General features: G+C 31.7%; 1 long non-coding RNA gene across 2 annotated transcripts; it reads right to left on the bottom strand.

Annotated features, from left to right (window-relative positions):
* Positions 1-1,789: 1,789 nt before the first annotated feature.
* Positions 1,790-6,744, bottom strand: LOC130982901 (uncharacterized). Of its 2 annotated transcripts, XR_009087212.1 has the most exons (8): positions 6,470-6,744; positions 6,240-6,312; positions 5,490-5,537; positions 5,029-5,365; positions 4,409-4,500; positions 4,109-4,196; positions 2,891-3,208; positions 1,790-2,071 (listed from the first exon to the last, which is right to left on the bottom strand). It is a non-coding gene; the product is annotated as an uncharacterized LOC130982901 (long non-coding RNA). The 2 variants fall into 2 exon arrangements; XR_009087211.1 differs by having other exon boundaries at positions 6,240-6,730.
* Between the last annotated feature and the right edge of the window lie 6,733 nt (positions 6,745-13,477).

Genomic DNA, 13,477 nt, shown 5'->3' with positions numbered 1-13,477 from the left:
GAAGTAGTTTCTAGAGAGAGAAGCTCTCACGTCTCTCTAGGATTAGGATTAGGATTAGTTCTTAGATCTAGGTTTTAATTTTTGCTTTCTTCTACTTCTATCATCTTAATTCCTTGTTGTTACATTCATCTTCCTCTATTCTTTTGTTGTAATTTCCTTTATGTTGTTCTTATACTTTGTTGTAGATCCACTTTTGTTCCTTCCTTTCTCTTTCAATTCAATTCAAGGTAAATCATAATAATTGTGTTCCTTTTGATTTGTGTTGTTAATTCCTTTCAATAATTGTTGTTAGATTTTGTTCTTGTTGTTGATTTACTATGTTTTCCTTTTATGCCTTCCAAGTGTTTGATGAAATGCTTGGTTGGATTTTAGAGTAGGATTTTATACTCTTGGCTTGGAAAGGTAACTTAGGACCTCTTGAGTTACTAATATCCAAGTGATTGATGATTGGGAGCCATTGACTCTAGTTCTCACTAATTGAATTAGTGGAGAGTTAGGACTCATGGACTAGGATTGATATAGCTCATTTGACTTTCCTTTACTACTAGTTAGAGGATGATTTAATGAGATTAATCCTTGCCAATTCTCATATTGTGGTTAGTGATTAGGATAGAGATCCTTGACCACCAACCCTTGCCAAGACCTTTTTAGCCATTAGTTTACTTTCTTGCCATTTATCTTTCATGTTTCTTATCAAAACCCCAAAAAAATAACTCATAACCAATAGCAAGACACTTTATTGTAATTCCTAGGGAGAACGACCCGAGGTTTGAATACTTCGGTTTATAAAATTAGGGGTTTGTTACTTGTGACAAACAATCTTTTGTATGAAAGGATTTTTTATTGGTTTAGAAACTATACTTGCAATGAGACTTCAATAGTGAAATTCTATACCGTAAAAAATCCAATCATCACGTATCTTTTGTATAATTATTTAAACAATATTAAAAAACCGTTGCTAAAAGAATTATTATAATGGTCATAAAACTATTCTTTAAAATAGTAAAAGTGAATGATTTTATTTTGCTGCTATAAAATAATAGAAAACTAAACTTCAATAGCAACATTGTAAAAAATTACTATTATCTAAAACCATCTAATAGAATTGTTTTAAGGTAATTTTGACATTGCTAAAACCCATATTTGTTGTAGTGTGAAATTGATATGAGGATGAAGAGGAGATCAAGAAGAACACTTTAATCAGTTTAGATTTTTGAGAGAGGTTTTGGTTTGGAACACTACAAAAAAACAGGGTTAAAACGGCGGTTATTTTTGGTAATTACGGCGGTTAGAACCGCCATTATTACCGAAAATGGCGCCTCCAAGAAACGCCGTTATTCTGGGCGCCATTCTGGTTATTACGGCGGTTTTCAGAAAACCGCCACAATTACCAGAGGTTAATACGGCGGTTTTTTGAGGGTTAAAATGGCGGTTTTTGAATTGTTTAAAATGGCGGTTATAACCGCCGTTTTTACCAGAATGTTGTGGCATCATTTCCATTTAAAATGGCGGTTTTTAACCGCCATTTTTACCATTATAACCGCCATTTTTACCAGGTTATAATGGCATCTTTTGGGTTTAAAATGGCAGTTTCTAACCGCCGTTTTTACCCGGTTATAATGGCATCATTTTCGTTTAAAATGGCAGTTTTTAACCGCCGTTTTTACTAGCGTATAATGGCATCGTTTTCATTTAAAATAAGGGGGTTTCTAACTGCCATTTGTATCTAATTATGATGACAATTTTATGCTTTTTAAAATAAGATCGAAACCACCAATTTAAAGTGATATTTTCGAAACTCACTTAAAAATCTTGTAATAACCAAAAGGCACAGCCATAAATCAAACATCATAACATGATTTTTTATTCATACATGATCCAAAAGTCATAATCCAAAAATAAAGTATCAAAGTAACATTTTTTAATAATACGTCTTAACATATAATCCTTAATATACTCCTTAATATACGTCTAAACATATCAAACAAGGTCATGCTTCCTTGTTGCTTGCTCCAGAAAATCTACTTCCTAACTCTTTTGGTGATGGAATCTCAATCTCCTGATCCAATCTCTACAACAAAAATATAATTATTATGAGCACAAAAAATACAAGAAAAAGGCATATATTAATAATAAGTGGATATTTATGAATTTGAATTCATCTAAAAAAATTCACATATAAGAGCAAATTAAATATGAGAAAGATTTCAAACACTCATCATACACATTAAATTAAAAAAAATCATATGCTAATTAATTCTGATCTCTGAAGAAAATTCATATGCTTCATCACTGTGAGATAACCTTCTTATTCATTAATTAACAATTAAATAAGCAAACTAACTCATCATCCATGCATGCAAACTGCTCCCTATATTTTCATGCCCCACAAGCATCAATATTGCTGAGAATTTTTTGTTACTGAGCACAAGCTAATGCAGAAATCATGGTTTTAAATTGAAGTTACACCTATTATTGTTGTAATATTTTTATTAAGTCGTGCATATAGATTAAAAGCCGTTTCAAGCAAATAATTTAATTTTGTTAATAGGCGCTACTGCTATACGTAACCTACTAACATTAGTTGATCTCACAGGAACACCAAAATAATAGTTGAAAATATAATAATTAATAAGTATATATAAAATGTGAATTATAACTAAGAAGCATAATACAAATCAAATAGAGTTTGGTTTAGGTTTGAAGAAGGCAGAGTATAAGTGTAAACAAAGTTAAACGTGAATGATTGATATTGATTCAATTGTGTATTGCCTAAGTTAAACTATTGGATTGTGATATTATCATGCTTGTTTTGACAGAAAATTATATGCCTTAAGAAAGATAGACACAAGAGAATACTAATCCATTATTGCCTACTTTTGAAGTGTACCTGAGATAAGGCTATAAACAGTATTAGCATGGGAATTCCAATTTCAACTCAGCTCCCAACCTAACACAAATAGTTCAGATTCAGAATAATATACTAAACTATATTAGTGATGAGAAAATAATTGTGAATTTCACTATTAATAATGCAGTAAGTGGGGCTGGTGTTATATGTAACACAAGGAATCCTCTGTCAAATAGTCCAAAACCAACTAATGCATTAAGAAACTTGAAGATCATGGAGCTTGACTCCAGCAGCAACGGAAACCAATAGCTTGTTCTTTTGTGAGAAGCAGGTTCAATTTCAAGACCACATCCTTGACTGCAGCAACACAAGGAGAAAATGGAGTGAAAATGCAGTAATACTTTCATTTATCATTTCAACACAAGCTGCTAATTGAATTCATGCCTCTTCCACCAGCTAAGTAATAATGAAAAAAAAAGTGAGAAGCCCCAATCTCTTTTATAATACTTTCATTTATCATTTCTTTTATAATAATAAAAAAAATCTGAAACAAGTCATCATATGAGATACATATAGTATTTACTAAGTACTAGTATTGAACAAATTCATATCGTGAACTTGAAATCTCTTTCAAGTATAGCAAATGCGCTGAACATCAAGATGGTAAACTGTAAATGCAAGCTAAGGCTTAATTATTAGCTTGGTTAATTAGATTATTAATAACTTCTAATATATAATCCATTAGTAAATAATCTAGAGATATTATTTAACTTAGTATTTTTATATTGTACGAACTAGGGTGCTTGACTATTTTAGTGGGACTAATCAAATGTACTACTAATAATAATGTAGCATTTAGCTTTAGTATCTTCTTAAATCTTAAGTAGTCATGTACCTTTCTTTGATCTAAATTTTATATAATATGTTTCATCTACGAACAACTTAAACAATTAACAAAGACGCCATAAAACAAGTGCCACCAATCACATAGCCCTTCTTTTTTAATAGCAAAAGTTAATCAGTGAACTTTAATTTAATACTGAGACATGTAGCGTTTATTTTTATATTTTTCCATATATAATAGAATAAGATTTTATACATGCGATATTTTGGCACTTTCTTAGAAGCACCAACTACTACTGCTATGTATCATGATGCATATGAATCTAGTTTTAATCACTCAGAATCATCATAATATAAATCAGATGAGCATAGAATATGACTGATTCCATAGAAAACAGAATAGAATAAACATACCTTGGGTATGGCATTAGGTTAGATTTTGTTAAGAGCACTGCAATACCCTCTTACCATGATCAAGATCCCCTTTAATTTCCTGTTTTGGCTACATGATTTAAGACATATTATAAATTGGAAATATCAGTACAGAACTACAAAGTAATAATCTACATAAACTGATTCTCTCATGTGCCAATTGCTTAACGAAGACGTATAAATAATTGTAAAAGTAAAAGATAAATATAAATAATTGTAAAGTAATTGAATATTTACGAAAAATAGAAAATTATTAGTATTTTTCCATGCTATCATACATACCATTTACAGATGCCTCAGAAAGAAACTCAGAATTCAAGCTTGATAATGCTGTAAGAACTAATGGATGGGTACTGAGAACAGATCCGGGAATCCTGAAACGAACAAAAATTTAAAGAGAAATAGTAAAGCCAATGGAAAAAGAAACACATAAACCAAGATAATAAAGTTGTAATATTCAAATTAAATACATATCTCCCCCATATTCTTCATTAACTTTATAAACCCTTCCTGAAATTATACAGCATTTGTGGAATGCATCTATGCTTTCCATCAGTTTCACTTGACAAGTCTGTTTCCTATAAGTTGAGATACTCATTCCATTCAACATTCTTTTGTTTAAAAGCCAACTGTCAATTATATATTTGTGATTTTAAAAAACCCAAATATATACATATAGTTGAGAACACTATAGATCGCCCAAAAAAAATTAACTAAATGCTTGACAGTAAAGCACACTCATCTGACAAGCTTCCTCCAATATGCTACACAATTCAGATGATTCATTTATACAAAACAGTTCTTGAATAATTAATCTTGATCAGAATAATATATTAATACATTCAATAAAAACAACTTAGCCGAACACTCCAATATGCAAAGAGGTAGAAAAAAATTAGTACCCATGCTTTAGGCGAAGCCACAAAGCAAACGCTTCAAGAACCTGAATGATAACCAAGAAAAAAATACTATCCGACAAGGCAGCAACTTTGAAAATTATAACAACTTGTCACTTAGTAACTCAAACTTTAGGCATTTGTCTCATTAATAAAATGAAGAGATGACACATAATCACACATATCATACTATGACCTCTGGCAAAACTGTTAGTAACTCCAAGAATCCTGGTATATATTCCGGATGAGAATCCATCTCGTCCCTAAGCCATTTCACTATACCACCATCTCCCCAATCTTCAGCAGGCACATGCACAGCCAATGCAGCCACAGCAATGCTAATCTACACATTAAAAAAATTTGAAGAATACATTTGGTTACCCTAAACTTCCATTTAAATATATTCAAATGATAATAAAAATAACTGTAAGAAAAGATAGAACGGTGCAAAGGACTTCTAGATGAACCTGAGTTCTGACTTTTGGATGACCCTTGTGGAACTTTTTTAGCAAGTTCTGTGTTCAAAACAACAATGAAAATAAAGCCTTAGCAAATTCATTATTTATTGTACATACTAACGCATCTGAATTGTCATAGCTGACAGACATCAAAAGATCAAATTATAATAGTGTCCTTATGTACCGATTTTGTATAATGTATTATATTATCTTTTATGTACTTTATTAGCTATGTAGAATTGATTTTCCATAAGATCCAATTACATTCTTGCAATTATATTAGTACATGCATATAGAAAGCAAATCAGGCAAGTGTTTTAACTTTCAATTACTAAATCAAAGATCAAAACATAACATTAGATCTCCTACTTCAGCAAACAAAAATGCTCAGAAGCAATTATCCGCCTAATTTTATATTGAACAGATTTTCTATAATCACAAAATTTAATATTTTCAAAATATTTTTAAGCTAATAAGGCATTCTGGTTAGATTTTTGAGTGAAAAAATCTAAGAGCAATTATAGAAGATCTAACTAGAATTGTGATGATCCTATGCCTTCAGTAATACTGATATTATATATCTAAGAGCAATTATACAGAGAGGTTAATCTAACATTAGAAAATTTTATCAAAAGCCTAGAAATCAAGGAAATTAGATTCTTAATTTGACAGTAAGCAAAAGCAAACAACAATTGATATTAAATTAGGAATTTAAAAACCCTAACTTTCAGAAAAAAAGTGAACAGAAGAAAGGAAGACCTAATGTGGCGCTGGCGGATCAGAACCTGGCGTGGTGGATTGACTTGGCCATGCTGGGATTGAAGACGAGAGTCTGGAGGTGGCGCTCGAGGAAGTTCTCGACGGTGAGAGCAAGGACGTAATCACAAAAGTGAAGAGATTTGTCGAAGCTCGCTAAAGCAGCAACAATGTTGCTTGCGGCGGCGAGGTGATAAATGAAGCAGCAAAGGAGATGAGTGGCGATGGCTAACCTTTAGATCGAAGCCAGAACAAGATCGTAGAAGCTCATTGAAGGCAGCGGCGAGGAGATGAACGATGGCGGTGAACGGTGAGGAGATTCTAGTCGGAGGAGAACGCGGCTGAGGGGATCCTTGGTGGAGAGAGTTGTCGCTGGAGCAGATCGCGCCGGAGTAGATCCTTACAGAAACAGTGTATGCGGCAGCGCGTTATTTCTTCAATTAGGGTTGGAATCAGATAGTGTGTGGGTATTTTAAAATCATGGCCCCAGATAAGGGCGGTTTTAAACCGCCATAATCATTGAAAACCGCCATTTTGCACAAAATCATTACGGCAATAACAGATTATGCCATTATATCCGAATATTATGGCAGATTTATAAAACCGCCATTTTATTAATGCCATTTTAAACCTTTTTTTGTAGTGGAAGGTAGCTAAACTTGAAGCTTTGTGTTTATGGAGGTGTTTGCTTCGTTTTTCTCTTTTTTTTGCTTGAAAGTTTGTGGAGAATAAGGAAGAAATGAAGGAGGAGGTGGCTAGAGGAGGGAGGCCGTGGCACTTACGTAGGTAAGTCATAAGGTGGGTTATTGATTAAATATCATTTAGGAGATAATTACTAAAGTTTGATATATTAGATCACATATATTTACTCTCCTACAATAAACATATAACTTACTAGTATATATGATACTAGTAACATGATTATTTCGACTATAAAAGATCTATAGAGATGTCTTAGCATAGCTAAACTCATTGAATAGTGTCAACATTAATTCACACCGATAGATTTTGGGTCTGGTTATCATATTATTAAACTTATCTTAGGTTTAACTGAGGCGAGTAAAATAATCATATAATAATAATATATTATTTTTTTCTTGAGATTTAAGTTTGGCTCGTCGACGTGAGTCTAACCGTGTCACTCAAAGTTTTCGAACTTTCCGGCCGAAACGGCCTGAAAATTAGCTTTCTGCTGTGCTATTCTCAGCTAGGATAGTGAGGTGCCTACTAATTTATTTAAGGTGTTTGCTTTACAAACTTTCAAAAAAGTTTGTTTTTCTAAAAACCTGTTGTTACAAGGAAAGGCTTTGGTTCATTTTTGTTGGATGATTGAGAAAAATTAAGTGATGTCGACCAAAAAACTAAAAAAGAAGTCATACAAAACAATATGATTTTACTTGTTAAATTGTGGTGGTGTATGCAAAGTATGAAGTTTGTCAAATTATTTTTGTGTTAAATAACATTTTAAAAAACACATTTTCTATAAGGAAACAATATGACATTATTTACTCAGATACGTTTTTTCTTGAATAAAATAAAATAACTTCATTTCATGAGTTAGGTACTGAAAAAATAAATTTTTTTATGTAATTTAGTAGTTTTATATATAATTGTTTTTAATTATGTGATAGATTTAAGTTTCAATTATTTCTTTTGTTAATATTTATTTATTTAATCATTTTAATACCATGTACTGAAATTTTTGTACCTTCTCAAATTAATGTGTATACAGTTATATTTTTATATTCATTTTTATAAATTTGATTGCTTATTTAAAAATATTAACATAATAACATTTTTAACATTATTATTATTTAAAAAATTAATAATTATTTACATTTTATGTGTTAGTACTCAAATTGGGTATGTTAGATATATAGCTTTTTTGAAAAAAATTATTTTTTGTTGTAAACTTATATTGTTAAAAGGAAAAATTTAAGCTTTTCCTTTTTATTTTAACTTATTTCTACTATCATTTTTATTTTGAGATATGTATGTTATATTTTATATTTGTTTTGATGTTTTAAAAATTTAAAAAACGAAACCATTTTAATTGATAAGATATATATGTGACAACTTAAATAAATATACCATAAAAATACTAGTATCTTTTAATTTCATAAAATATTATTAATATTGTTGTATCTCTTTTATTTAATTGTCATATCAGGGTTTAGAATTTGAAATTTACTATTTATCATAAATGATATGTTTGTAAAAAAATTTAAATAAGTGTACATGTATTATTTTTTAATTAAAATTTTTAGTTTTATGATAAACACATGCAGTGTGAAATAAGAACTTAAACTTAAAATATTATAGTGTGACATGTGTTTACATTTTTATCGTTTTAAAAGTATAGATATTTGTAATTTCTAAATGTTTAGAAGAAGTCATCATCATTAATTTATTATTAATGCCAATTCTTTTTCTAAACGACAATTAGGTAGTGAGTATCCACAAGTTTGGACTTTGCTTAAGTTCTTAATGAGGTTTTGATTTCTGTGGGATAAGAAAACACCTTTGGCTTATTACTATGTGAGTGTCATATTACCACAATTTTATAATTTTTTTAAATGTGTTAATGCTATCTTTTTTGGTTGATATAGAATTCCATTAGTAACAAAATTTATTCTTTTAATGTTAGACTCTAACCTATTTATAGTTGGATAGGTGGATAAGACTGTAATATCTTTTTAAACAAAAGTATTGAGAAAATTCATAATTCGCAACACAATATGAAAACAGATAAAGATTCATCTTTGTAAATTCATATAAGCCATTGAATAGAAATTGTAAGCATTGTTGAACAATGGTGTTTCTACGGCTAGAATTGTTAAAGGAGAAAATAAGAGTTTTTCTATAAGTTAATTATTTATTTTAAGTGCATGATTAACTCTTTTTTTAAATATTTTTTAACCTATGCAATTTTACATCCATTTAATAGGACAAAAAAGCAATACCAACCCGTCAAATCCCTTCTTTGATACAAAAATTTAGGCATAAGCTATACAATACAACTGGTTTAAGAATATTGTAATTTTTATCTCTTTATATTTAATTAGAATTGGAGTTATTTTTTTGTTTTCAATGGCAAGCTTTCTTTTAGAAAAATTAGTTGATTGGGTATATAATTTAAGTTATTTTTTTTGGTTAGTTTTAAAATTGTTAATGTCCTAATTCTTTTGTTTTATGAGTCATTTTTGTGATAATCAAAGATATACTTTATTCAAAGAGGTCAAATAATTAGTATTGAAAAGAATTTCATATGATTATCATCTTATATTATAGAGTACTAATTAATTTTAGAGAGTTTACTTTATATTAGGTCGTGTAAAAAAGACTTATTAACTCTTTCATGCTATCAACATTCATGTGCATATTTGTTGGATTTGTTGTTAATATTATGTTAGGATTTGTGGTAATTATTAGTAGTGTATAATAAAAGAAATATAAGTGAAATTTCTTAAGATTTTGAAGACCATGCCAAAAGAATTTTATGAGAGTAAAATTGCATTATATTTTTTGTATAAATTATAATGTTGGCCAATAATCACTTGGTACATGTATTTTTATAAGTGATGGCAGATAAATATTATCCACCACTATTAGAGGAAGGAGACGAGAGTAATAAAAGTCACAACTCACAAATTTATTATCTAACAAATAGGAAAGAAATTTAAAAAAAAAAATTGTATTAATTTACATCGAGTACAAGTTTGTCACTTGCTTTGAACTATCAAAGGTGAAAAAAGACAAAAATAATAGTACACATATTTTAACAAATTATATATCATAACATGATAATTCTATATAGTGATTTAATTTCTGTAAAAATAACGAATGGCTTAATTTTTATATTACTTATTCATAACAAAGGCAACAATGTGTGCCTTTTCTCTTAAGGCAAACATCAATAACATAATACATTATCCAGTTATTTTACATTACTTGTAGTTTTATAATTAATAATTCCTTATTTCAACTATGTTGCACTCTTCCCTTTGAATTTATGTTATGCTCTCTTTCTTTTGAATTTAGTTTCATAATCACTAATTCCTTCTTTCAGTACTTGATATATTATTCTAAACTATACGTAAATTACTAATAAAATATATTATTTTTTCAACAATGTATAAACAATTATATTATTATTATTATTATTATTATTATTATTATTATTATTATTATTATTATTATTATTATTATTATTATTATTATTATTATTATTATTATTATTATTATTATTATTATTATTATTATCAGGACTCTAAGTATTCTCTCTAAATTATCAGAACTTATGACTTCATACTTGATATCCTTTGCTACACAAGTTCAACTATCCATTATGCCATCATAGTCTTATTTAATTATTTAAATTTCATACAAATCAGTAATTACTCATACTCTATGATACAAGTAGGCAAGAGAAAGCATTGTATGCTTTCTATCTTAGAGCAAAAGTTTTCAATAACAATATAATATATTAAGCTCAACATATGTATTTTGTTACTTTTAGAATCATCGGTATCCCCTTTGAACGAATTTCTCATTTCCCATCCACTTTAACTTATATTCAGTTTACTTAAAATACTAATAAGCGAAAATTAATGCTCATTGTAACACCCTCACTATCAGAATATCACGCTTCCGGCTGCGCCATTTTAATAGCTCGGATATTCCGACGACTCTAAATTTATTTAATAATAAGATAGGAGCCAACTTAAAACCGTATAATCTTTCAAAAGACTTTTAGTTGAAAATAGAAATACATACTCACAAACCATATATATTGTAACACCCTACCATACAGAGTCTTATGCTTAAGTCACAATTCAGAGATGGCAAGGTATTACGACCTCTAAAATAAAAATTTAGTACGTATAGTAGTATGAATGATTGATTATAACTAGGAGCCTTTGTAGAAAAAGGGGTAAACAAAAACCGCAACTCAAAAGCGCAACACTCCGATCGTTAACGTAACGAACAGGGATAACCCAACGCGAGATTATATATATACAAAGGAGTGTCAAAAACAGGAATATCAAGACTCAAGATCCGGCTGCGAAGATAACCGGTCCGAGCATAGCAATATATACATATGATAAAATAAGGAAAACCCCAAAGGAAACCCAAAGGGACACAAATACATAAAACCTATTCTCCAAAATCTCCCATAAGAGGAGTCATCACAGTTTGTATTATTTAATGGAGATAAAAGTATCTAAGCAAAATATATAAACCAAAACATAGTCCCGAGAACAAAGGATCTTCGCAAAGTCTAGAAGTCTCCAGCATGCCTCAGCGGGAAACCTCACGTCCTGCATCTGAAAACCACAAAATCCGCATGGGTGAGAACCAGAGGTCCCCAGCATGGTAACCGCTTCCACATATATAATACATAATAATAGAGGAAAGCCAAAGGCAATCCTAGTACTTCCTCCAGATAATATCAAAGCTTATAAACAAGCTAAACCATATAAGGGCATCTGACTAAAGATTCTTCAGTCTAACTAATACTTCCCTTTCCAATTCCTTCAAACCTCCCAACCACCAGCAGGAGTATAATATAGCAAACACAGTTATATCAGACAAAGAATATACAAATAGGAGCAGTTAAGACATTTAAACAATTAGCAAGTAATATGCAGTCAAATAGGCAATCTCAAATAATTCACATAGTATGCATATGATGAATGCCTGTCCCTAGTGGCCGATGATATCATCTTGTCGGTTATAGAGCCAACCCGACAAGTCCTGGTCGCTAACCATTGGACTATCCCTCTGTTGCGCATCCCCAACTCGAGTTATACTCGTTATAAACTTGATCATAAACATGATCCATATCCATCACCCCTCACTGGTGAATATTTCGGGGGCGAGCTCATCCGGGTCTTTCACAGTGCCCGGCCACACTTACGACAAAGGGTCAACAGAGTCTCGAGCCTCCACCTGGAGCACGTGGTGGCTAGCCACTGCTTCCTCCCAGGGATCTCGTGCCTCTGATAGTGGAAGTGCAAATCTCAATTATCAATAATTCAGCATAAACATGCATGAATTCTCATCCATGGATCAACATCCATACCAGCCATCCGGCTCACTGTTCAGTCCAGAACCAGCCAATATTCATACCATACACAGCCTTTCCGGCTCACGGTTAAATCCATAACTAGCCATCCGGCTCACGGTTAAATCCATAACCAGCCGTTTCATTAACAATTATAGCCTTTCGGCCCATGGCATAACAAGCACTTCCACCACCATCCTCCGCATCTCACATAATCATCTTGATCCTCATTGATCATTCAATTTTCCCTTGCTTCACGAGCAAGTTACCTCATTCACTAGCCTCTTTTTAATAGCTAGGCATGTCATAATGATTTAAGACATAAATGGTGAGATCGGAGGCTTAGAAGTATGAGATTTGGCTTTTAAAACTCGAAAATCAACTTTGGGATGAAAACGGGGCCACGCGTACGCGTGCGCGATGGCCTCAAAAACTCATCGACGCGTAAGCGTCATGCACGCTAATGCGTGGATTAAAAATTTGCCAATCGACGCGCACGCGTCAACCACGCGTACGCGTGGGTACTCTCGTGCCCCAGGCACAAAGCTGGCACGGTTCTGGCACAACTCTCTGGAAAATGGCTGGGCATTGGGTGCAGCACCATCGGCGCGCCCGCGCACACCACGCGCACGCGTGGATGGCGTTTTCTGGAAGATCGGCGCCTACGCGCCAAGTGCGCCCACGCGCAAGGGGTAATTCTGCTAAAAATTTTCTAAGTTAAAAGCTGCAGAATTCACAGATTTAAACCCCAATCTTCCAACGGACATAACTTCCTCATTTTAAATCGTTTTTCACCCGTTCTTTGAACGGCATGGACATCCTGGATCCAATTTCATTTCTAAACAGATTTGGTACAAAACAGAGATCTGTAGTCCAAGTTATGTCCCGCCAAAGTGTACCCAAAAACCATATTTTCATATAAAACCACAAAGTGCCAATTTCAAAACAAGCCATTTCCAACTCTTTTCAAAACCAATCAAAACATGCCAATTTCATCCCTTTTCTTTGAAATCAATCAAAATATATCAAATTCAATATCAAGCCTCCTCAACTCACACATTGACACATTACCACAATTTACCAAAATCACTATCTCATTATTTTACCCCACTTCACCCAAGTGGCTCAAACTCAAACACATTGACATATCATATACTATTCCTCATGCCAATTC

The sequence above is a fragment of the Arachis stenosperma genome, chromosome 5, assembly GCF_014773155.1.
Source record: "Arachis stenosperma cultivar V10309 chromosome 5, arast.V10309.gnm1.PFL2, whole genome shotgun sequence".
Classification (NCBI taxonomy): domain Eukaryota; kingdom Viridiplantae; phylum Streptophyta; class Magnoliopsida; order Fabales; family Fabaceae; genus Arachis; species Arachis stenosperma.
Note: the sequence above shows the minus strand (reverse complement) of the source record. Positions and strands in the feature narration are given on the sequence as shown.